This window comes from Argopecten irradians, chromosome 11 (genome assembly GCF_041381155.1).
Source record: "Argopecten irradians isolate NY chromosome 11, Ai_NY, whole genome shotgun sequence".
Classification (NCBI taxonomy): Eukaryota; Metazoa; Mollusca; class Bivalvia; order Pectinida; family Pectinidae; genus Argopecten; species Argopecten irradians.
In genome coordinates this window covers 11,680,545-11,704,026 of record NC_091144.1, presented here as the reverse complement: position 1 = coordinate 11,704,026, position 23,482 = coordinate 11,680,545, and the positions used below count along the sequence as shown (strand labels likewise).

The 23,482-nt window shown below is 40.9% G+C and overlaps 1 pseudogene; it reads right to left on the bottom strand.

The window, feature by feature from the left end:
- Window positions 1-198: 198 nt before the first annotated feature.
- The window catches only part of LOC138334397 (uncharacterized), a 37,384-nt pseudogene continuing 14,100 nt past the window's right edge, over window positions 199-23,482 (bottom strand).

Sequence of the window (23,482 nt, the reverse complement as noted above, 5' to 3'; positions counted from 1 at the left end):
AAATAACGATTAAGCACACCACCAAAAGCAAAATAAATTATTTTTTGTGTTAATTACACATAATATACATGATTAAACATGTCATTGCCACCATTTTCCGGGTGCGTTTGATTGCAAAGTCCCAAATGTTGTGGAACTTCGCCACTGAAATCAAGACGCTTCTGTGAACGTAAATTATTAAAAAATTATATGCTCCAGGTGGAATGGACTGGTAAAGGACATAAGATATCAATTACTGATGTCGTAGGTATAAGACATCATTTGGGGTTTTAACTTAACGCCACGATTGAGAAAATAGTGACTGAATTTGGGAAAATACAGTGCTGTTTTTCAATTGGAAATGGGTCCCATTTATATAATTACTGGACCCTATAAAGACCTGGAAAAAACCAGATTTTGTTAAAATTTGTTCAGGTGGTTTAGAGGGAGTAATTAATTTCAAAATAATTGTTTTGAAATTAACGGTCCCAACAGACGAAGTTAACGTCAGACAACCTAAAGATATATACATACTGTCGATGTCCCTGAATTTGATGGAATTTGATGATGCTCCTGGTATTCTGGTGGATCTCTGGTGTTTTGTTGGATCTCTCTCTTAAAATAAAATTTCATCATTATCAAATGAAATAAAGTCGTTGTTCCTGTATAGTATTGCTTTGTTTTGAGATCGATCCGATTTGATCAATTTAGAGACGCGCCGGTCCTACGTGATATGCCAAAAACCTCAAAAGTCAGATTTTGGTGGCAATTGGGAGTAGTCTATGAGTAATATATATACATGATATCCTACACCCTGTCCCATGAAAGCTTGAGGTTAGGTTTAACCTTGGTTGAAACATGAACAAGAGACCCAGAGGGCCTGTATCGCTCACCTGGTTTGTAATGCCTAGGAATGTTCTGAATACAAGTTCATTGTTTCTTTTCTGAAGGAATTTGAATATTTACCTCTAATTCCCCTATTGGGCCCCACTCTTTCTGCTCCAGGGGGTCAAAGCCAAAATTTATACAAATTCTGTTAACCCCTAGGATGTTTCTGGGCCAAATTTGGTTAAAATCCAAGCAGAACTATATGACTATTAGCGATTTATAGGATTTACCTCTATTTCCCCTATTGGGCCCCGCCCCCCTCCTGGCCCCCCGGGGGTCAGAGCCAAAATTTATACAAGTTCTGTCCCCCTTCACCCAAGGATTTTGTGGCCATACAAGGGGTCAGAACCAAAATCAAGTTCTGTTCCCCTTCTCCCAAGGATGTTTTTGGCCAAATTTGGTTACAATCCATGCAAAACTCTAGGACAAGTAGCGATTTATAGGATTTACCTCTATTTCCCCTATTGGGCCCCGCCCCTCCTGCCCCCAGGGGGTCAGAGCCAAAATTTATACACAAGTTCTGTTCCCCTTCCGCCAAGGATATTTGTGGCCAAATTTGGTTACAATCCATGCAGACCTCTAGGACAAGTAGCGTTTTATAGGATTTACCTTTCTTTTCCCTATTGGGTCCCGCCCCTCCTGCCCCCGGAGGGGTCAGAGGCAAAATTTATACAAGTTCTGTTCCCCTTCCCCCAAGGATGTTTGTGGCCAAATTTGGTTACAATCCATGCAGAACTCTAGGACAAGTAGCGATTTATAGGATTTACCTCTATTACCCCTATTGGGCCCCGCCCCTCCTGCCCCCAGGGGGTCAGAGCCAAAATTAATACAATTTCTGTTTCCCTGCCCTCAAGGATGTTTGTGGCCAAATTTGGTTACAATCCATGAAGACCTCTAGGACAAGTAGCGTTTTATAGGATTTACATTTATTTTCCCTATTGGGCCCCGCCCCTCCTGCCCCCGGGGGGGTCAGAGCCAAAATTTATACAAGTTCTGTTCCCCTTCCCCAAGGATGTTTGTGGCCAAATTTGGTTACAATCCATGCAGAACTCTATGACTAGTAGCGATTTAAAGGAAATGTTGACAGACGGACGACGGATGACGGACGACGGACGCCGCGCCATGACATAAGCTCACCGGCCCTTCGGGCCAGGTGAGCTAAAAATTAAACTGAAGTCTTATTCGGAAGTAAGACATTTAACTTTGTTACCAAGTTTGAAGAAAATTGGTTAAAATTTATTACAGTTATTATACGGAAGTGGCAGAAATTTTTTTTTTTATGAAATCAAATGGCCATAAATTTGCTAATTGATACTGGCAATATAGGAAGATCATACAGAAATTCTGACCAATGAGAACCACTGATATTGCAGAACATTTTTAAGAACATAAAAAAATATTGCAGAAAGGAAAATTTTGTTGTTGTTGTTTAAAAGAAAATATACACAAATTCAACTTTCAAGTATTAAGACTCACCATTTGGAGAATAATATGGGAAAGGGCCACCTCAGATTAGTGGGATATAACCCAATCATTTAAAAAAATTGAATCCCCATGCAATCTACAACTTAAATATGAGCATGAAAACAAACTCCTCTTTTGGGTTAAACAAACATTTATTTGCATTATACTTACACGAACTGGTCCAACAAACAACAGTTTTAATGTAAATAAAATCTGTAGGCAAAACATCAATTGCATAATTGTATCTGATAATTGTTTAGCATATTTAAACCTAAAAATATTAAAATATACTAAACAATTATCATTTCGGGTCGATCCGAAATCCAAGATGGCCGTCACAGCCGCCATCTTGAAAACACATTTTGAACTTCTTCTCAAGTTCTACCGGTGCGATTTGGCTGAAACTTGCGCACAGGTAGAACTTGAGAAGAAGTTCAAAATGTGTTTTCAAGATGGCGGCTGTGGCAGCCATCTTGGATTTCGGATCGAACCGAAAAATAACAACACTTTGTCGAGACAATGTCAAGATTGTTTCATGCAAGTTTCAGCCAAATCGCAGCTGTAGAACTTGAGAAGAAGTTCAAAATGTCTTTTCAAGATGGCGGCTGTGGTGGCCATCTTGGATTTCGGATTGATCCGAAAAATAACAACACTTTGTCGAGACCATGTCAGGATCATTTCATGCAAGTTTCAGCCAAATCGCACCGGTAGAACTTGAGAAGAAGTTCAAAATGTGTTTTCAATATGGCGGCTGTGGCGGCCATCTTGGATTTCGGATCGACCCGAAAAATAACAACACTTTGTCGAGACAATGTCAGGATTGTTTCATGCAAGTTTCAGCCAAATCGCACCGGTAGAACTTGAGAAGAAGTTCAAAATGTGTTTTCAATATGGCGGCTGTGGCGGCCATCTTGGATTTCGGATCGACCCGAAAAATAACAACACTTTGTCGGGACCATGTCAGGGTCATTTTATGTAAGTTTCAGCAAAATCGCACTGGAAGAACTTGAGAAGAAGTTCAAAATGTGAAAAGTTAACGCACGGCGGACAGCGGACGACGACGGACGAAACATGACGACTATAGGTCATCCTGACCCTTCGGGTCAGATGATCTAATAATTCACAGAGAGGGAAAACGTCACGGAAACGCGGACGCGATGTCGCGGTTAGTGTCATTGTCAGACGAAAAGTGTAGCCAGTGTAAAATGCCGATGAATTACACATACGATGGCCCAAAAGAAACTGTTGTACAAAACATGACAGATCTCAATGTGGATAATCTAAACCTAGACGGCCCAGAGAAAACTGTTGTACAAAACATGACAGATCTTATAGGGGGATATTGTGGAGGAATTATCAGACAGCGATGACGAAACGCCAGAACGTGCCCAGAAAAACACTAATGGGCAGAATTCTGACGTCGGGGAAAATATTGCGGGAGCAATACCTGTGACAAAGAGGGGGAGAAAACCAAATAGACCACCTCCGGCGCGTCCTAGGCCAATTCCAGAATTAGATTTTAGTTCTGAATCTATTCAAAATTTTCAGAAAAATGATCAAGTTTTGAACAAAATTATCAATTTAAAAACAATGATGGAAGGGAGGCCAGATTCAAAAGATTTTTCAAACGAGTCACCAGAATTTAAATTTTGGTTAGCTAGATGGGAACTTTTGGAAATAAAAAATGGTTTACTTTGTATATAATGGCAGGATTCAAACAGTCATGCGAGATATAGAATTTGTGCTCCTGAGTCCATGCAAAATGGTATTCTGTGGCATCTTCATGACGCTCATACTGCAGGTCACCTGGGTATTAGAAAAACCTGGGAAAAAGCCAAACTGTCCATATTACTGGATAGGTATGCAACGAAAAGTGAAGGACTATGTTACTAGTTGTGATATTTGCGGTGAACGGAAAAATCCACCAGTTAAGAAAAGACACAATATGAAATCCTATATCATGGGAGGCCAAATCGAGCGGATCGCTACAGACATCGCTGGACCATTCCCTACGACTGAGAAGAACAATAAGTACGTGTTGGTTGTTAGTGACTATTTTACCAAATTAACAGAGATATTTCCAATGGAAAATATGCTGGCTGAAACAGTCGCTGATATCATCGTGCGCTCGTGGATTAAGAGATACGGTTGTCCTCGTGAAATCCATTCCGACCAGGGGAGACAATACGAAAGTGCAGTTTTTAAGGAGGTGTGTAAACTTTTAGAAATAAAAAAATGCAGAACATCACCATTACACCCAAGATCTGATGGAATGGTGGAAAGAATGAACAGAACTGTGAATGACATTTTGTCAAAATATATCAACATCAATCAAAGAGACTGGGACGATCACCTGGATTTTGTAGTTATGGCTTACAACACAACTCCACATGAAAGTACGGGAATCACTCCACATCGCATGGTATACGGAGTTGAAATGAACACCCCATTACATATCCAAACGGACATTATTGAAGAAAACTCTGATATATGTTTTGCAACGGATTATGCTATCCAGTTAGAAGAAAAGTTGAGAAACGCACATGATTTTGCACGAAAAAAATTATTGCGTGCTACAGAAGTTCAAAAACGGCATTATGATTTCGGTGTGAAACAAACAAACAAATTAAAAGTTGGAGACCTGGTTTGGCGGAATCAAAAACAGAACATTATTGGCAGAAAAACGAAAATAGCGAGACAATGGACAGGTCCTTGGGTGATAACCAATGTGTTGTGTGATGTCCTTTTCAAAATCAAATGTCGCAAGAATGGAGATGAAATTGTCATTCATGGTGATAACGTGAAGAGATATATGGGAGACAAGTTGTTAAAGTGGTACAGTCAGAGTGCTTCTCAACATGACAATCTCACAGTCACGATTCCCCGGGCAGAGGAATTGAGCTTATCAAAGAACAGTGACCGATATGGGCTCGACATCAAGGACACTGCTCCCGACGGCCCGTCGCGTGGATTGCCACCGACAGAGGACACAGGTGTCTCACCGGAGCACCCAAATAACATGAGCAGGTGCCCAAATAACATGAGCGGGTGCCCAAATAACATGAGCGGGTGCCCAAATAACACACCCAGTAGACGGTCCCCCGACCGTAATCATGGGCACACGCCCTTGTCAATCATTTGCGATACGGCCGACTCAAGCACACGATTGGTCGACATCGATACTAAGAGGGCGGGGCCAAGTCAACAAGGTCGGGACGCTGGGGTAGTTCGCCCCACTCAAGTACGAATTTCATCGAGACAGAGAAGAAGACCGGCATATTTGTCGAAATATACCTTTTAACAACAAGAACATGGGAAAAAATAACATGACATGCAGGGACTGCGGGAAGATGTATGCAAACAGACGGAATTTGATGCGGCATGTCAACGCCGTACACCGCAGCGAGGTACGGGCACGGAGATGCCCAATTTCAGGATGTGGCCAAATGTTCTCCCGCACTGATCAATTTACAGGACATTTAGGAAATTTCCACCATTTGAAAGAAGCTGATGTAGCGTCGTTAACAAATTCGACAGAAGCAAGGTATATAAAACGAGAAGTTTTCCAATCACAACGGAGGGGAAGAACGAACCCTGTGCACCATGTAGATCAAGATATACCGGCTGTACCTGTTCAAACTCTACCACCATTCAGCCAGACGGAAGATGGAGAGGTATCACTACCTGAGTCGTCGGAAGGGCCTACACCTAACCAGGAGATACTTGACACACCTGTGCATTCGCCTCAGCTGTTCTCCTCTGGAACTAGTGTGGCGATCGACGACATAGGGTTTTATACTACCAAGAGGACAGAAGCCGAGGGGAAAACTCAACAACCACAGGAACCGACCGAAATGGACACTGATAGTAGCGACTCGGAATCCATCGACTACATCGATAGCGACTCGGAATTCCAGGAACACGAGCAACAGCAGTCAAGTGATGGTCCGACACCACCCTATGTGAACTGTCGTCGAGACGCATTGACAATATCTTTGATCACAACAACAAGAACACGTGCCGACGGGGAGTTTCGACATAGAACGGCGACAAGTTTTCTTGTCAACAAATAGGGAATCGCCCAGTGATGTGGATTGGTTCAGCTTCATGGCCCAGATCCGTGACGAGATTCGGGGCCACAACATCGACCTAACGACGCGGACGGCAGAGGAGGAACCTTTATAAACTAATTTGGACTTGAAAGAAAAAAAAATGTGTTAAAGTAGTATTTTTCGATTTCTTATATGGACACAGTTTGTGCTAAACCCTGTATATTTCGATTTTGTTATATGGTAAAATATTTTGTGCGGTTGTTGCATTTTTCTTCAATGAATTTTTACCGTTACAGTAAAGTACTTAAATGTACAATGTATATGTATTTTCACTATTTTGTAAGTACAAGTATCCACGTGTATCCAGCGTTCACTGCCGTGGACGCGATCACGGTAATGGGTGCGTACATAAATGCTATTTTTCTTATCTGTATCTAAATTTAGTACAAGTATTTACATGTATCTTGTGTTACACGTTAGTGGACACGATCGTGGTAATGGGTACATACATTGGAAGTCCTGTACCTTCCAACAATGTAGATGTGTATATATATATGTGTGTTATTGTGGTAACGTACTGTGTTTGTTGTCCTTTGGGTACACAGTCACATAGTGGATGTGCATACACACAGTCATATTTTAGGAGCAAATATGTATACCTCTTAGTTTCGATTTAATTTCCAAAAACATGATTTTTTTTGTAAAATGTGTATCATTTTTCAAATCTAATTTGTGTAATACAATGCCTATTGTAAGGCATACCATTACTTTCTATCTACAATATGAAATCTATTTTTTTTTTGTAATGTCAGAAAGATGAATGAGAGGGAGAGAAAGGTAAAAGTTTTTATTATTACAAAACAGTTTTTATTTTGAACAGTGGAAGTTCAATCTTCCCTAGAAGGGGGTAGTGTAATGTATATTTGATATAGGACCAAAGGGGCATAACTCGAATAGTAGTACTTACTTGGGCATGGGTGCCCATGTGCACCCAGAGTCGTATAACTGACACCGTGAGAGTGTTTATATATCGGAGTTAGGGGCTTTATGATAAATAATTACTTAATAAGTGTTGTGTTGGTTTAGTGATTATCTTGATGACTAGTGTGCCCAATTTCGAATTATATGTCGCCCAAAATGTGTCAATAGGGTGCCCAAAATGTGTCAATAGGGTGCCCAAAATGTGTCAACAGGGTGCCCAAACTCCTGTCAATTAGGAGTTTGTTAGGGATGTTTTCTGTTCTCGTGAGAACCTTAAAATGATGAGTGGTATAAAAGAGAGTGCGTATGAGAGGAAGAGCGAGTCTGACGAGAGCCCGAGTCTGGATGAGAGGCTGGATGTGATACCTCTGTATTCTGTACATGTATATATTCTGTTTGGATTTTAATACACTATTGGAACTTTACAACTGTGTTGTTTCTTCACTCAAGTGGTAACCCAGCACAAGACGACCCAATCTATTTATCTTTTATGTGACGTGGCGGACGACAGCCATCATACTGTAGGAACTCAGTGATTTGAGAGGAAACACAAGTTACACGGAGTCTGATCAACTTCTTGTAGTCTAATTTATCAATGCGGTAATTATCATCTTGTTTCCTGTCAGGTCGCTAGTTCCGGGTACCACAGTTTGTATTGGCATATACCATTGTTAAAGTATTACGATCGGCAACTATCAAACACGTACATACGTACGGACTATAACACAACGAAAATCGTCGCACAATGTTTAATATATCTAAAAGGAAATAGTCAAGAAAGTTTAACTTTTTGTCAATAATTTCAATAATTAATTTGCTGTTGACAGAGCTATCAGCAAAAACCAACAAACTAATAGAAACAATCAGGGATTAGCATTAATGGAAAATATTTTAAACCAATATAACCTCATCTGACATGTACATTCTTTCTTAGTTGTCACATAATATTGTATGGAACTGACTATTTATTATTTATGATTTTCTCACGAAACGCAAACATACATATAACCTATCAACACAAAAATGAAGGCATATGTATGATATATTGTCGTAGAAAGTAACACTAAGTTTGGATCTCAGTAAAATGTGTAATTTACTACCGATGTTAATTTGACCGAATAGCAGACGAATCGTCACCTATCTAGCTGTTACTAAGTCATGCAGTCAAAACATGTTTGCAAATGCAAACTATGTGGGCCACGTGTCAAAATTCACACTGGCCAGGTCTTAAGATATAAGGCAACTGATGTGTTAATTAATTAGGCTAGAGATTGCCTTCAAATAATGGACATGCTTGATTACCGTTATTCGTTCGTAAGTCGGCCAGTCAAATCACCTGTCATGGTCGCCATTTTTAGAGTGAGATCGAACGCAAAGTCTTTTAAAAGAGTTGCAGACATCGGCAAAAACAGACTGAAATCGGGACACGTCCTATTAAAAAGTATGCGTCCCTCAGTCTCTACCTCGCAGTACCACTCTGCACGTGGTGGCGGAAAAACTTGACATTTCTGTTGTTGTAAAGGTTTGCAAGACGCTTGCGGGTTTGAAGACACAATGTACGAATAATTCAAACATCTGAGTGACCAGGAAATGGTGACTAGTAAAAATGAACCCTATGAAAATTTGCCCGGGTTCGTCAGATTCCCGGACAAAAAAATGAGGAGCGGTAAAAAAATTATTTTATTTTTATTTCATTTTCGGAAAGCGGGAAATCCGACCAACGAGACATTAAATTGGAATGGCCTTATCAGTGTATAATGTTAGCAACAACACGCGCAGCGATTCTATTGTTACGTGAATAGTCGATGGTGTAGCAACGTGGAGTCATGACCCAACTTATGGCGGGAACATATGAATGACTCGATTCCAATCAGCTGTTCAATCGAATTCGTTGACGATGACAGGAGAGAAAAAATATTGGTATTTTAATGAAAAATATATTAACTGCCGCGGGAAAAAATAATATTCATTTACTTGAAAAACTGTAAATATAAGGAATAGATGTTTATTTTGTTGAGGTTATGAGGGTATAATGATAATGGAGCCCGTGTAAATTTTATGTAACCCTGGCAAAGCAACGTGAAGGCAAAAACAACCTGAAAAGATGTAAAATATAATGCCAACTAGATTCAAATTACAACAACTATCATTTCCCTCAATACAATGCACATGTATTTATCACTTTGGGGAACTTACCATATATATGTCGAAGCATGTGGGTCTCCATCTCTCTAGCACCAGCTTGATGAACCCAAAACAAACAACCATCCCTGGAACACACAATATCAACCACATGAATTGAAGTGATGCGGCACGCCAGCTCACACAAGGATGTGTATGTATAGCGTTGCTGACGCTGCACACATCTCATGGAAAAACTGAAAGAAAAAACAAGAGGCCCAGAGGGCCTGTATCGCTCAACTGGTTTGTAATGCCAAGTAATGTTCTGAATACAAGTTCATTGTTTCTTTTCTGAAGGAATTTGAATATTTACCTCTAATTCCCCTATTGGGCCCCACTCTTTCTGCTCCAGGGGATCAAAGCCAAAATTTATACGAATTCTGTTAACCCCAAGGATGTTTCTGGCCAAATTTGGTTACAATCCATGCAGAACTCTAGGACAGGTAGCGATTTATAGGATTTACCTCTATTTCCCCTATTGGGCCCGCCCCTCCTACCCCCGGAGGGTCAGAGACAAAATTTATACAAGTTCTGTTCCCCTTCCCCCAAGGATGTTTCTGGCCAAATTTGGTTACAATCCATCCAGAACTCTAGGACAAGTAGCGATTTATAGGATTTTCCTCTATTTCCCCTATTGGGCCCCGCCCCTCCTGCCCCCGGGGGGTCAGAGTCAAAATTTATAAAAGTTCTGTTCCCCTTCCCCAAAGGATGTTTCTGGCCAAATTTGGTTGCAATCCATGCAGAACTCTAGGACAAGTAGCGATTTATAGGATTTACCTCTATTACCCCTATTGGGCCCCGCCCCTCCTGCCCCAGGGGGGTCAGGGTCACCATTTATGCAAAATCTGATCCCCCTTTCCCTAAGGAAGTTTCTGGCCAAATTTTGTTGCAATCCATGCAGTACTTTATGACAAGTAGCGATTTAAATGGAATGTTGACGGACGGACGACAGACGGACGACGGACGGACGACGGACGCCGCGCCATGGCAAAAGCTCACCGGCCCTTTGGGCCAGGTGAGCTAAAATCAGTCATCCTTATTTAAATAACAAATTCAACAATCTATAAATCTACCTGACAACTGACCCACAAGTGATTTAAATTCAAAGCCTAGAGGCGGAGGGGCTATAGGGAATATGTCAGAAAACCTAAACTACTTGGCCAGCCCCCAGTCCCATCCTAACTATCTTGTTAACTAAATCCAAAACCAAAGAACTGTTGTTTAATCTCTGTTTATTATAAACTCCAAAATTTATATATATATTTGTATATGATTTATGGTAACTAGAATTCATCAATTTATTTGATGAACTTGAACATTTCATGCTGATACTACCTTAAAGTCAGGGCCTGGGTTCTGTTCCACATCACCACAGCACAGTATCATGGATGGAATGGTAGGGTCAGGCTGAATGCATGGAGATGGAGCAGGCCAAGTTAACATGCTATCAACATATAAATGACAGTCAAATGGTTATTGAATTGATTATCAAAATGGTAGATTACTGTTAGTATCAACATTGTAAATAAACATTAGTATCAACATGGTAATTGATGTATAAAATTATCAAACCCTTTAAAAATATGCTCTTTGCAATATGTAGGCTGTATAGAAAATATATCATAGAAGTGTTAATATTTATACCTTTGTTTGACAAGTCTGGTAGTTTATCTAAGAGCTAGTTTTTAAAACTTTAAATAATTTTCTGGTACCAACATATTGGACTTGCAATAGCATGATTTGGCTCTGTTATCTATTTTAGTTATTTACAGCTGTAGAAAGTGTATACATATATATTGACTGGGCTAAATTTAACAGAATGAACAACATGATTTAATTTAAATACTAGTAAATATACCAATCATAATAACTACAAGAGATCCCAGAGGGATCTTGGCGCCCACCAAAGAATGATCTATATCTGACAAAGAAAAGATGGATCTTTTCTCTACTTTTTAAACTTTTTCAAACATACTACATATAAAATTTGAGACAGATCGCTTCAGTACCTTTTGAGAAATAGCGGTAACAAACTTCAACTATCAAAATCCAAGATGGCTACCTGTTGGCCATCTTGTTCAGCAATTGGTCCCAAAATGCAATATATATGCACAACTAAGGTCCTAGGGGAACCTAAATATGAAATTTGAGACAGATTGTTTCAGTACTTTCAGAGAAATAGCAGTAACAAACTTCAATAATCAAATTCCAAGATGGCGGCCTATCTGCCATTTTTTCCACCGAATGGTCTGAAAATGCAATATGCATAACTAGGGACCTAGGGGAACCTGCACATGAAATTTGAGACAGATTATTTCAAAACTTTCTGAGAAATAGCGGTAACAAACTTCAATTGTCAAAATCCAAGATGGCGGCCTGGTGGCCATCTTGCTGTCTGATCGGTCCAAAAATGCAATATGCACAACTAGGGCCCTAGGGCAACCTACATATGAAATTTGAGAAAGATCCCTTCAGTACTTTTTGAGAAATAGCAGTAACAAACTTTAACTATCAAAATCCAAGATGGCTGCCTGGCAGCCATTTTGTTGACCGATCAGTCCCAAAATGCAATATGCACAACTAGGGCCCTAGGGCAACCTACATATGAAATTTGAGACGTATCCCTTCATAACTTTCTAAGAAATAGCGGTAACAAATTTCAACTATCAAAATCCAAGATGGCGGCCTGTCGGCCATCTTGTTCACCGATCAGTCAGAAAATGCTTTATGCACAACAAGACCTCTAGAGGAACCTGCACATGAAATTTGAGACGTATCCCTTCATAACTTTCTAAGAAATAGTGGTAACAAACTTTAACTATCAAAATCCAAGATGGCTGCCTGGCGGCCATCTTGTTGGCCGATCGGTCCCAAAATGCAATATGCACAACTAATGACCTAGGGGAACCTGCACACGAAATTTGAGACAGATCCCTTCATAACTTTCTGAGAAATAGCGGTAACAAACTTCAATTGTCAAAATCCAAGATGGCGGCCTGGTGGCCATCTTGTTGTCTGATCGGTCCAAAAATGCAATATACACAACTAGGGCCCTAGGGCAACCTACATATGAAATTTGAGAAAGATACTTTCAGTACTTTCTAAGAAATAGCGGTAACAAATTTCAACTATCAAAATCCAAGATGGCGGCCTATCGGCCATCTTGTTGGCCGATCGGTCCCAAAATGCAATATGCACAACTAATGACCTAGGGGAACCTGCACACGAAATTTGAGACAGATCCCTTCATAACTTTCTGAGAAATAGCGGTAACAAACTTCAATTGTCAAAATCCAAGATGGCGGCCTGGTGGCCATCTTGTTGTCTGATCGGTCCAAAAATGCAATATGCACAACTAGGGCCCTAGGGGAACCTGCACATGAAATTTGAGATAGATCCCTTCAGTACTTTTTGAGAAATAGCGGTAACAAACTTTAACTATCAAAATCCAAGATGGCTGCCTGGCGGCCATCTTGTTGACCGATTGGTCCCAAAATGCAATATGCACAACTAGGGCCCTAGGGGAACCTGCACATGAAATTTGAGACAGATCCCTTCATAACTTTCTGAGAAATAGCGGTAACAAACTTCAATTGTCAAAATCCAAGATGGCGGCCTGGTGGCCACCTTGTTCACCGATCAGTCCGAAAATGCTTTATGCACAACAAGACCTCTAGAGGAACCTGCACATGAAATTTGAGACATATCCCTTCATTACTTTCTGAGAAATAGCAGTAACAAACTTTAACTATCAAAATCCAAGATGGCTGCCTGGCGGCCATCTTGTTGACCGATTGGTCCCAAAATGCAATATGCACAACTAGGGCCCTAGGGGAACCTGCACATGAAATTTGAGACAGATCCCTTCATAACTTTCTGAGAAATAGCGGTAACAAACTTCAATTGTCAAAATCCAAGATGGCGGCCTGGTGGCCACCTTGTTCACCGATCAGTCCGAAAATGCTTTATGCACAACAAGACCTCTAGAGGAACCTGCACATGAAATTTGAGACATATCCCTTCATTACTTTCTGAGAAATAGCAGTAACAAACTTTAACTATCAAAATCCAAGATGGCTGCCTGGCGGCCATCTTGTTGGCCGATCGGTCCCAAAATGCAATATGCACAACTAGGGCCCTAGGGGAACCTGCACATGAAATTTGAGACAGATCCCTTCATAACTTTCTGAGAAATAGCAGTAACAAACTTCAATTGTCAAAATCCAAGATGGCGGCCTGGTGGCCATCTTGTTGTCTGATCGGTCCAAAAATGCAATATGCACAACTAGGGCCCTAGGGCAACCTACATATGAAATTTGAGAAAGATCCCTTCAGTACTTTCTGAGAAATAGCGGTAACAAACTTTAACTATCAAAATCCAAGATGGCGGCCTGTCGGCCATCTTGTTCACCGATCAGTCCGAAAATGCTTTATGCACAACAAGACCTCTAGAGGAACCTGCACATGAAATTTGAGACATATCCCTTCATTACTTTCTGAGAAATAGCGGTAACAAACTTTAACTATCAAAATCCAAGATGGCTGCCTGGCGGCCATCTTGTTGACCGATTGGTCCCAAAATGCAATATGCACAACTAGGGCCCTAGGGGAACCTGCACATGAAATTTGAGACAGATCCCTTCATAACTTTCTGAGAAATAGCGGTAACAAACTTCAATTGTCAAAATCCAAGATGGCGGCCTGGTGGCCATCTTGTTGTCTGATCGGTCCAAAAATGCAATATGCACAACTAGGGCCCTAGGGCAACCTACATATGAAATTTGAGAAAGATCCCTTCAGTACTTTCTGAGAAATAGCGGTAACAAACTTTAACTATCAAAATCCAAGATGGCTGCCTGGCGGCCATCTTGTTGACCGATCAGTCCCAAAATGCAATATGCACAACTAGGGCCCTAGGGGAACCTGCACATGAAATTTGAGACAGATCCCTTCAGTACTTTTTGAGAAATAGCGGTAACAAACTTTAACTATCAAAATCCAAGATGGCTGCCTGGCGGCCATCTTGTTGACCGATTGGTCCCAAAATGCAATATGCACAACTAGGGCCCTAGGGGAACCTGCACACGAAATTTGAGACAGATCCCTTCATAACTTTCTGAGAAATAGCGGTAACAAACTTCAATTGTCAAAATCCAAGATGGCGGCCTGGTGGCCATCTTGTTGTCTGATCGGTCCAAAAATGCAATATGCACAACTAGGGCCCTAGGGGAACCTGCACATGAAATTTGAGACAGATCCCTTCAGTACTTTTTGAGAAATAGCGGTAACAAACTTTAACTATCAAAATCCAAGATGGCTGCCTGGCGGCCATCTTGTTGACCGATCGGTCCCAAAATGCAATATGCACAACTAGGGCCCTAGGGCCCTAGGGGAACCTGCACATGAAATTTGAGACAGATCCCTTCATAACTTTCTGAGAAATAGCGGTAACAAACTTCAATTGTCAAAATCCAAGATGGCGGCCTGGTGGCCATCTTGTTGTCTGATCGGTCCAAAAATGCAATATGCACAACTAGGGCCCTAGGGCAACCTACATATGAAATTTGAGAAAGATCCTTTCAGTACTTTCTAAGAAATAGCGGTAACAAATTTCAACTATCAAAATCCAAGATGGCGGCCTGTCGGCCATCTTGTTCACCGATCAGTCCGAAAATGCTTTATGCACAACAAGACCTCTAGAGGAACCTGCACATGAAATTTGAGACATATCCCTTCATTACTTTCTGAGAAATAGCGGTAACAAACTTTAACTATCAAAATCCAAGATGGCTGCCTGGCGGCCATCTTGTTGGCCGATCGGTCCCAAAATGCAATATGCACAACTAATGACCTAGGGGAACCTGCACATGAAATTTGGGACAGATCCCTTCATAACTTTCTGAGAAATAGCGGTAACAAACTTCAATTGTCAAAATCCAAGATGGCGGCCTGGTGGCCATCTTGTTGTCTGATCGGTCCAAAAATGCAATATGCACAACTAGGGCCCTAGGGCAACCTACATATGAAATTTGAGAAAGATCCCTTCAGTACTTTCTGAGAAATAGCGGTAACAAACTTTAACTATCAAAATCCAAGATGGCTGCCTGGCAGCCATTTTGTTGACCGATCAGTCCCAAAATGCAATATGCACAACTAGGGCCCTAGGGGAACCTGCACATGAAATTTGAGACAGATCCCTTCAGTACTTTTTGAGAAATAGCGGTAACAAACTTTAACTATCAAAATCCAAGATGGCTGCCTGGCGGCCATCTTGTTGACCGATTGGTCCCAAAATGCAATATGCACAACTAGGGCCCTAGGGGAACCTGCACATGAAATTTGAGACAGATCCCTTCATAACTTTCTGAGAAATAGCGGTAACAAACTTCAATTGTCAAAATCCAAGATGGCGGCCTGGTGGCCATCTTGTTGTCTGATCGGTCCAAAAATGCAATATGCACAACTAGTGCCCTAGGGCAACCTACATATGAAATTTGAGAAAGATCCCTTCAGTACTTTTTGAGAAATAGCGGTAACAAACTTTAACTATCAAAATCCAAGATGGCTGCCTGGCGGCCATTTTGTTGACCGATCAGTCCCAAAATGCAATATGCACAACTAGGGCCCTAGGGGAACCTGCACATGAAATTTGAGACAGATCCCTTCATAACTTTCTGAGAAATAGCGGTAACAAACTTCAATTGTCAAAATCCAAGATGGCGGCCTGGTGGCCATCTTGTTGTCTGATCGGTCCAAAAATGCAATATGCACAACTAGGGCCCTAGGGCAACCTACATATGAAATTTGAGAAAGATCCTTTCAGTACTTTCTAAGAAATAGCGGTAACAAATTTCAACTATCAAAATCCAAGATGGCGGCCTGTCGGCCATCTTGTTCACCGATCAGTCCGAAAATGCTTTATGCACAACAAGACCTCTAGAGGAACCTGCACATGAAATTTGAGACATATCCCTTCATTACTTTCTGAGAAATAGCGGTAACAAACTTTAACTATCAAAATCCAAGATGGCTGCCTGGCGGCCATCTTGTTGGCCGATCGGTCCCAAAATGCAATATGCACAACTAGGGCCCTAGGGGAACCTGCACATGAAATTTGAGACAGATCCCTTCATAACTTTCTGAGAAATAGCGGTAACAAACTTCAATTGTCAAAATCCAAGATGGCGGCCTGGTGGCCATCTTGTTGTCTGATCGGTCCAAAATGCAATATGCACAACTAGGGCCCTAGGGCAACCTACATATGAAATTTGAGAAAGATCCCTTCAGTACTTTCTGAGAAATAGCGGTAACAAACTTCAACTATCAAAATCCAAGATGGCGGCCTGTCGGCCATCTTGTTCACCGATCAGTCCGAAAATGCTTTATGCACAACAAGACCTCTAGAGGAACCTGCACATGAAATTTGAGACATATCCCTTCATTACTTTCTGAGAAATAGCGGTAACAAACTTTAACTATCAAAATCCAAGATGGCTGCCTGGCGGCCATCTTGTTGGCCGATCGGTCCCAAAATGCAATATGCACAACTAGGGCCCTAGGGGAACCTGCACATGAAATTTGAGACAGATCCCTTCATAACTTTCTGAGAAATAGCGGTAACAAACTTCAATTGTCAAAATCCAAGATGGCGGCCTGGTGGCCATCTTGTTGTCTGATCGGTCCAAAAATGCAATATGCACAACTAGGGCCCTAGGGTAACCTACATATGAAATTTGAGAAAGATCCCTTCAGTACTTTTTGAGAAATAGCGGTAACAAACTTTAACTATCAAAATCCAAGATGGCTGCCTGGCGGCCATCTTGTTGACCGATTGGTCCCAAAATGCAATATGCACAACTAGGGCCCTAGGGGAACCTGCACATGAAATTTGAGACAGATCCCTTCATAACTTTCTGAGAAATAGCGGTAACAAACTTTAACTATCAAAATCCAAGATGGCGGCCTGGTGGCCATCTTGTTGTCTGATCGGTCCCAAAATGCAATATGCACAACTAGGGCCCTAGGGGAACCTGCACATGAAATTTGAGACAGATCCCTTCATAACTTTCTGAGAAATAGCGGTAACAAACTTTAACTATCAAAATCCAAGATGGCTGCCTGGCGGCCATCTTGTTGACCGATTGGTCCCAAAATGCAATATGCACAACTAGGGCCCTAGGGGAACCTGCACATGAAATTTGAGACAGATCCCTTCATAACTTTCTGAGAAATAGCGGTAACAAACTTCAATTGTCAAAATCCAAGATGGCGGCCTGGTGGCCATCTTGTTGTCTGATCGGTCCAAAAATGCAATATGCACAACTAGGGCCCTAGGGCAACCTACATATGAAATTTGAGAAAGATCCCTTCAGTACTTTCTGAGAAATAGCGGTAACAAACTTTAACTATCAAAATCCAAGATGGCTGCCTGTCGGCCATCTTGTTCACCGATCAGTCCGAAAATGCTTTATGCACAACAAGACCTCTAGAGGAACCTGCACATGAAATTTGAGACATATCCCTTCATTACTTTCTGAGAAATAGCGGTAACAAACTTTAACTATCAAAATCCAAGATGGCTGCCTGGCGGCCATCTTGTTGACCGATTGGTCCCAAAATGCAATATGCACAACTAGGGCCCTAGGGGAACCTGCACACGAAATTTGAGACAGATCCCTTCATAACTTTCTGAGAAATAGCGGTAACAAACTTCAATTGTCAAAATCCAAGATGGCGGCCTGGTGGCCATCTTGTTGTCTGATCGGTCCAAAAATGCAATATGCACAACTAGGGCCCTAGGGCAACCTACATATGAAATTTGAGAAAGATCCCTTCAGTACTTTCTGAGAAATAGCGGTAACAAACTTTAACTATCAAAATCCAAGATGGCTGCCTGGCAGCCATTTTGTTGACCGATCAGTCCCAAAATGCAATATGCACAACTAGGGCCCTAGGGGAACCTGCACATGAAATTTGAGACAGATCCCTTCAGTACTTTTTGAGAAATAGCGGTAACAAACTTTAACTATCAAAATCCAAGATGGCTGCCTGGCGGCCATCTTGTTGACCGATTGGTCCCAAAATGCAATATGCACAACTAGGGCCCTAGGGGAACCTGCACACGAAATTTGAGACAGATCCCTTCATAACTTTCTGAGAAATAGCGGTAACAAACTTCAATTGTCAAAATCCAAGATGGCGGCCTGGCGGCCATCTTGTTGACCGATCGGTCCCAAAATGCAATATGCACAACTAGGGCCCTAGGGGAACCTGCACACGAAATTTGAGACAGATCCCTTCATAACTTTCTGAGAAATAGCGGTAACAAACTTCAATTGTCAAAATCCAAGATGGCGGCCTGGTGGCCATCTTGTTGTCTGATCGGTCCAAAAATGCAATATGCACAACTAGGGCCCTAGGGCAACCTACATATGAAATTTGAGAAAGATCCCTTCAGTACTTTTTGAGAAATAGCGGTAACAAACTTTAACTATCAAAATCCAAGATGGCTGCCTGGCGGCCATCTTGTTGACCGATCGGTCCCAAAATGCAATATGCACAACTAGGGCCCTAGGGGAACCTGCACATGAAATTTGAGACAGATCCCTTCATAACTTTCTGAGAAATAGCGGTAACAAACTTCAATTGTCAAAATCCAAGATGGCGGCCTGGTGGCCATCTTGTTGTCTGATCGGTCCCAAAATGCAATATGCACAACTAGGGCCCTAGGGGGCAACCTACATATGAAATTTGAGAAAGATCCCTTCAGTACTTTCTGAGAAATAGCGGTAACAAACTTTAACTATCAAAATCCAAGATGGCTGCCTGGCAGCCATTTTGTTGACCGATCGGTCCCAAAATGCAATATGCACAACTAGGGCCCTAGGGGAACCTGCACATGAAATTTGAGACAGATCCCTTCAGTACTTTTTGAGAAATAGCGGTAACAAACTTTAACTATCAAAATCCAAGATGGCTGCCTGGCGGCCATCTTGTTGACCGATTGGTCCCAAAATGCAATATGCACAACTAGGGCCCTAGGGGAACCTGCACACGAAATTTGAGACAGAATCCTTCATAACTTTCTGAGAAATAGCGGTAACAAACTTCAATTGTCAAAATCCAAGATGGCGGCCTGGTGGCCATCTTGTTGTCTGATCGGTCCAAAACGCAATATGCACAACAAGGGCCCTAGGGCAACCTACATATGAAATTTGAGAAAGATCCGTTCAGTACTTTCTAAGAAATAGCGGTAACAAATTTCAACTATCAAAATCCAAGATGGCGGCCTGTCGGCCATCTTGTTCACCGATCAGTCCGAAAATGCTTTATGCACAACAAGACCTCTAGAGGAACCTGCACATGAAATTTGAGACATATCCCTTCATTACTTTCTGAGAAATAGCGGTAACAAACTTTAACTATCAAAATCCAAGATGGCTGCCTGGCGGCCATCTTGTTGGCCGATCGGTCCCAAAATGCAATATGCACAACTAGGGCCCTAGGGGAACCTGCACATGAAATTTGAGACAGATCCCTTCAGTACTTTTTGAGAAATAGCGGTAACAAACTTTAACTATCAAAATCCAAGATGGCTGCCTGGCGGCCATCTTGTTGACCGATTGGTCCCAAAATGCAATATGCACAACTAGGGCCCTAGGGGAACCTACATATCAAATTTGAAAAAGATCCCTTTAGTACTTTCTGAGAAGTAGTGGTAACAAGAATTGTTAACGGACGGACGGACGGACGGACGGACGGACGGACGGACGACGGAAGGACGGACGGACGACGGACCACAGACGAAAGGCAATTTGAATAGCCCACCATCTGATGATGGTGGGCTGATGGTGGGCTAAAAACACCTTCGGATGAACCTGGCGATGTAGCAAGATGAATAGTTCAATCTAGTACAATTCTACATCCAAAAAACATTTATTTTCTTTTGATATAAATGATTGGGTCTGAAAAAAATGAAATATTTCCATTTCTGTCAGTAAAGCAGGTTTACATTTTACAAGGTTATTAATTAAAGTGTGCTTCCATGGGCAATCTAAGCTGCTACTTTCTATCACCTTACGTTTCAGAGGATGCCTAGTTTTTATTGTTTTTTTACCCATGAATACAATAATGAACAGTATTACTGGTACTCATTATTTCTGCTCTTGTAATTATTTGTATATCATCAGTATTGTCAGGCTGACGAACACAGTAAACATCTTTTACAACTGAATGATCTGGCTGGGTAGAAGAATCAGGTTTTGCTTGATATTGATTGACAGCTATAATAAAACTTTTACCATTAAATATCCATTTCCCGCGTGGCTGCCTTGCGATGAAGCTTTCAACTTTTTCAAAATACTGTTCTGGATGATCCCTTCGAAGATGAAAGAGGTACATGTGGTGGTCTATTACAGTGTATCTCTTCCGAATGTCAAAAGTCTCATCCAGGAGCAAAAGATCAAAGTTGCATCTCTGTAGATAAAAAGAAAAAAAAATGTCATGACCAAATAAACTGTATATCAAGTACGAAATCACAATGCAAAATAGAGTTTTCAATACCCTACAAAATATATATAAACATGCGGTTACATGAGAAAATTCAACTTCAGTGTATTAATTCAATGAAAATATATGTATATAGGCAAAAATAATTTAATAATATTTTTACACAACTTTTAAATGGATCTCCATAAGGTTTTATTGGTATTTCAATTTTTTGCATCATAACTCCCTTAATTGGTGTATAATTTTGAGTAAATTTTAGCAAACAATATCAAAACATTAAACTCAGATTTACATTCAATACACACTAACCAAGGCAGGCGGACAGAGCCTCAAATCTGTAGAATCATCAGCATAGCCCCAAGGCAATGCCTCACATCACTCATCAAACGTAATGAAGATGTGTGTCTGGGAGAGAAAAAATATACCATTATTTACTATGCTATAAACAAATAGAGACAAGTTATCTTTCAGTGACATTAAGATAGATAAAATGTGGTGAAACCTCACTTCACATGCATCTTAACCTGCTTAATACCAGTAAGCAAATTAATGAAAAGACTTAAATATCTCAAACAGGTTATATAGATAGTATGACTTCGTAAGTATGAATCAACATGTAGCTCTTACACAAATATCAAATAAAATAAAGCATAATTGGCACTTGTATTGATATATATTTACAGTTTGCACTGACATGGACTCAATAACCATGCTTTCTAGTATTATCATTATCAGTGTATAATGTTAGCACAACACGCGCAGCGATTCTATTGTTACGTGAATAGTCGATGGTGTAGCAACCTGGAGTCATGACCCAACTTATGGCGGGAACATATGAATGACTCGATTCCAATCAGCTGTTCAATCGAATTCGTTGACGATGACAGGAGAGAAAAAATATTGGTATTTTAATGAAAAATATCCAACTGCCGCGGGAAAAAATAATATTCATTTACTTGAAAAACTGTAAATATAAGGAATAGATGTTTATTTTGTTGAGGTTATGGGGGTATAATGATAATGGAGCCCGTGTGAATTTTATGTAACCCGGCTTTGCCGGGGTTACATAATTTACACGTGTTCCATTATCATTATACCCTCATAACCTCAACAAAATAAACATCTATTCCTTAATTAATGTTTGTGATATATATTTTTAGTGTAAAAGAAATAATTATAACGTTACATTAAAAACAACCTGAAAAGATGTAAAATATAATGCCAACTAGATTCAAATTACAACAACTATCATTTCCCTCAATACAATGCACATGTATTTATCACTTTGGGGAACTTACCATATATATGTCGAAGCATGTGGGTCTCCATCTCTCTAGCACCAGCTTGATGAACCCAAAACAAACAACCATCCCAGGAACACACAATATCAACCACATGAATTGAAGTGATGCGGCACGCCAGCTCACACAAGGATGTGTATGTATAGCGTTGCTGACGCTGCACACATCTCATGGAAAAACTGAAAGAAAAAACAAGAGGCCCAGAGGGCCTGTATCGCTCACCTGGTTTGTAATGCCAAGTAATGTTCTGAATACAAGTTCATTGTTTCTTTTCTGAAGGAATTTGAATATTTACCTCTAATTCCCCTATTGGGCCCCACTCTTTCTGCTCCAGGGGATCAAAGCCAAAATTTATACGAATTCTGTTAACCCCAAGGATGTTTCTGGCCAAATTTGGTTACAATCAATGCAGAACTCTGGGACAGGTAGCGATTTATATGATTTACCTCTTTATAGGATTTACCTCTATTTCCCCTATTGGGCCCCGCCCCTCCTGCCCCCGGGAGGTCAGAGTCAAAATTTATAAAAGTTCTGTTCCCCTTCCCCAAAAGATGTTTCTGGCCAAATTTGGTTGCAATCCATGCAGAACTCTAGGACAAGTAGCGATTTATATGATTTACCTCTATTACCCCTATTGGGCCCTGCCTCTCCTGCCCCAGGGGGGTCAGGGTCACCATTTATGCAAAATCTGATCCCCCTTCCCCTAGGAAGTTTCTGGCCAAATTTTGTTGCAATCCATGCAGTACTTTATGACAAGTAGCGATTTAAATGAAATGTTGACGGCCGGACGAAGGACGGACGACGGACGCCGCGCCATGGCAAAAGCTCACCGGCCCTTTGGGCCAGGTGAGCTAAAATCAGTCATCCTTATTTAAATAACAAATTCAACAATCTATAAATCTACCTGACAACTGACCCACAAGTGATTTAAATTCAAAGCCTAGAGGCGGAGGGGCTATAGAGAATATGTCAGAAAACCTAAACTACTTGGCCAGCCCCAGTCCCATCCTAACTATCTTGTTAACTAAATCCAAAACCAAAGAACTGTTGTTTAATCTCTGTTTATTATAAACTCCAAAATTTATATATATATTTGTATATGATTTATGGTAACTAGAATTCATCAAT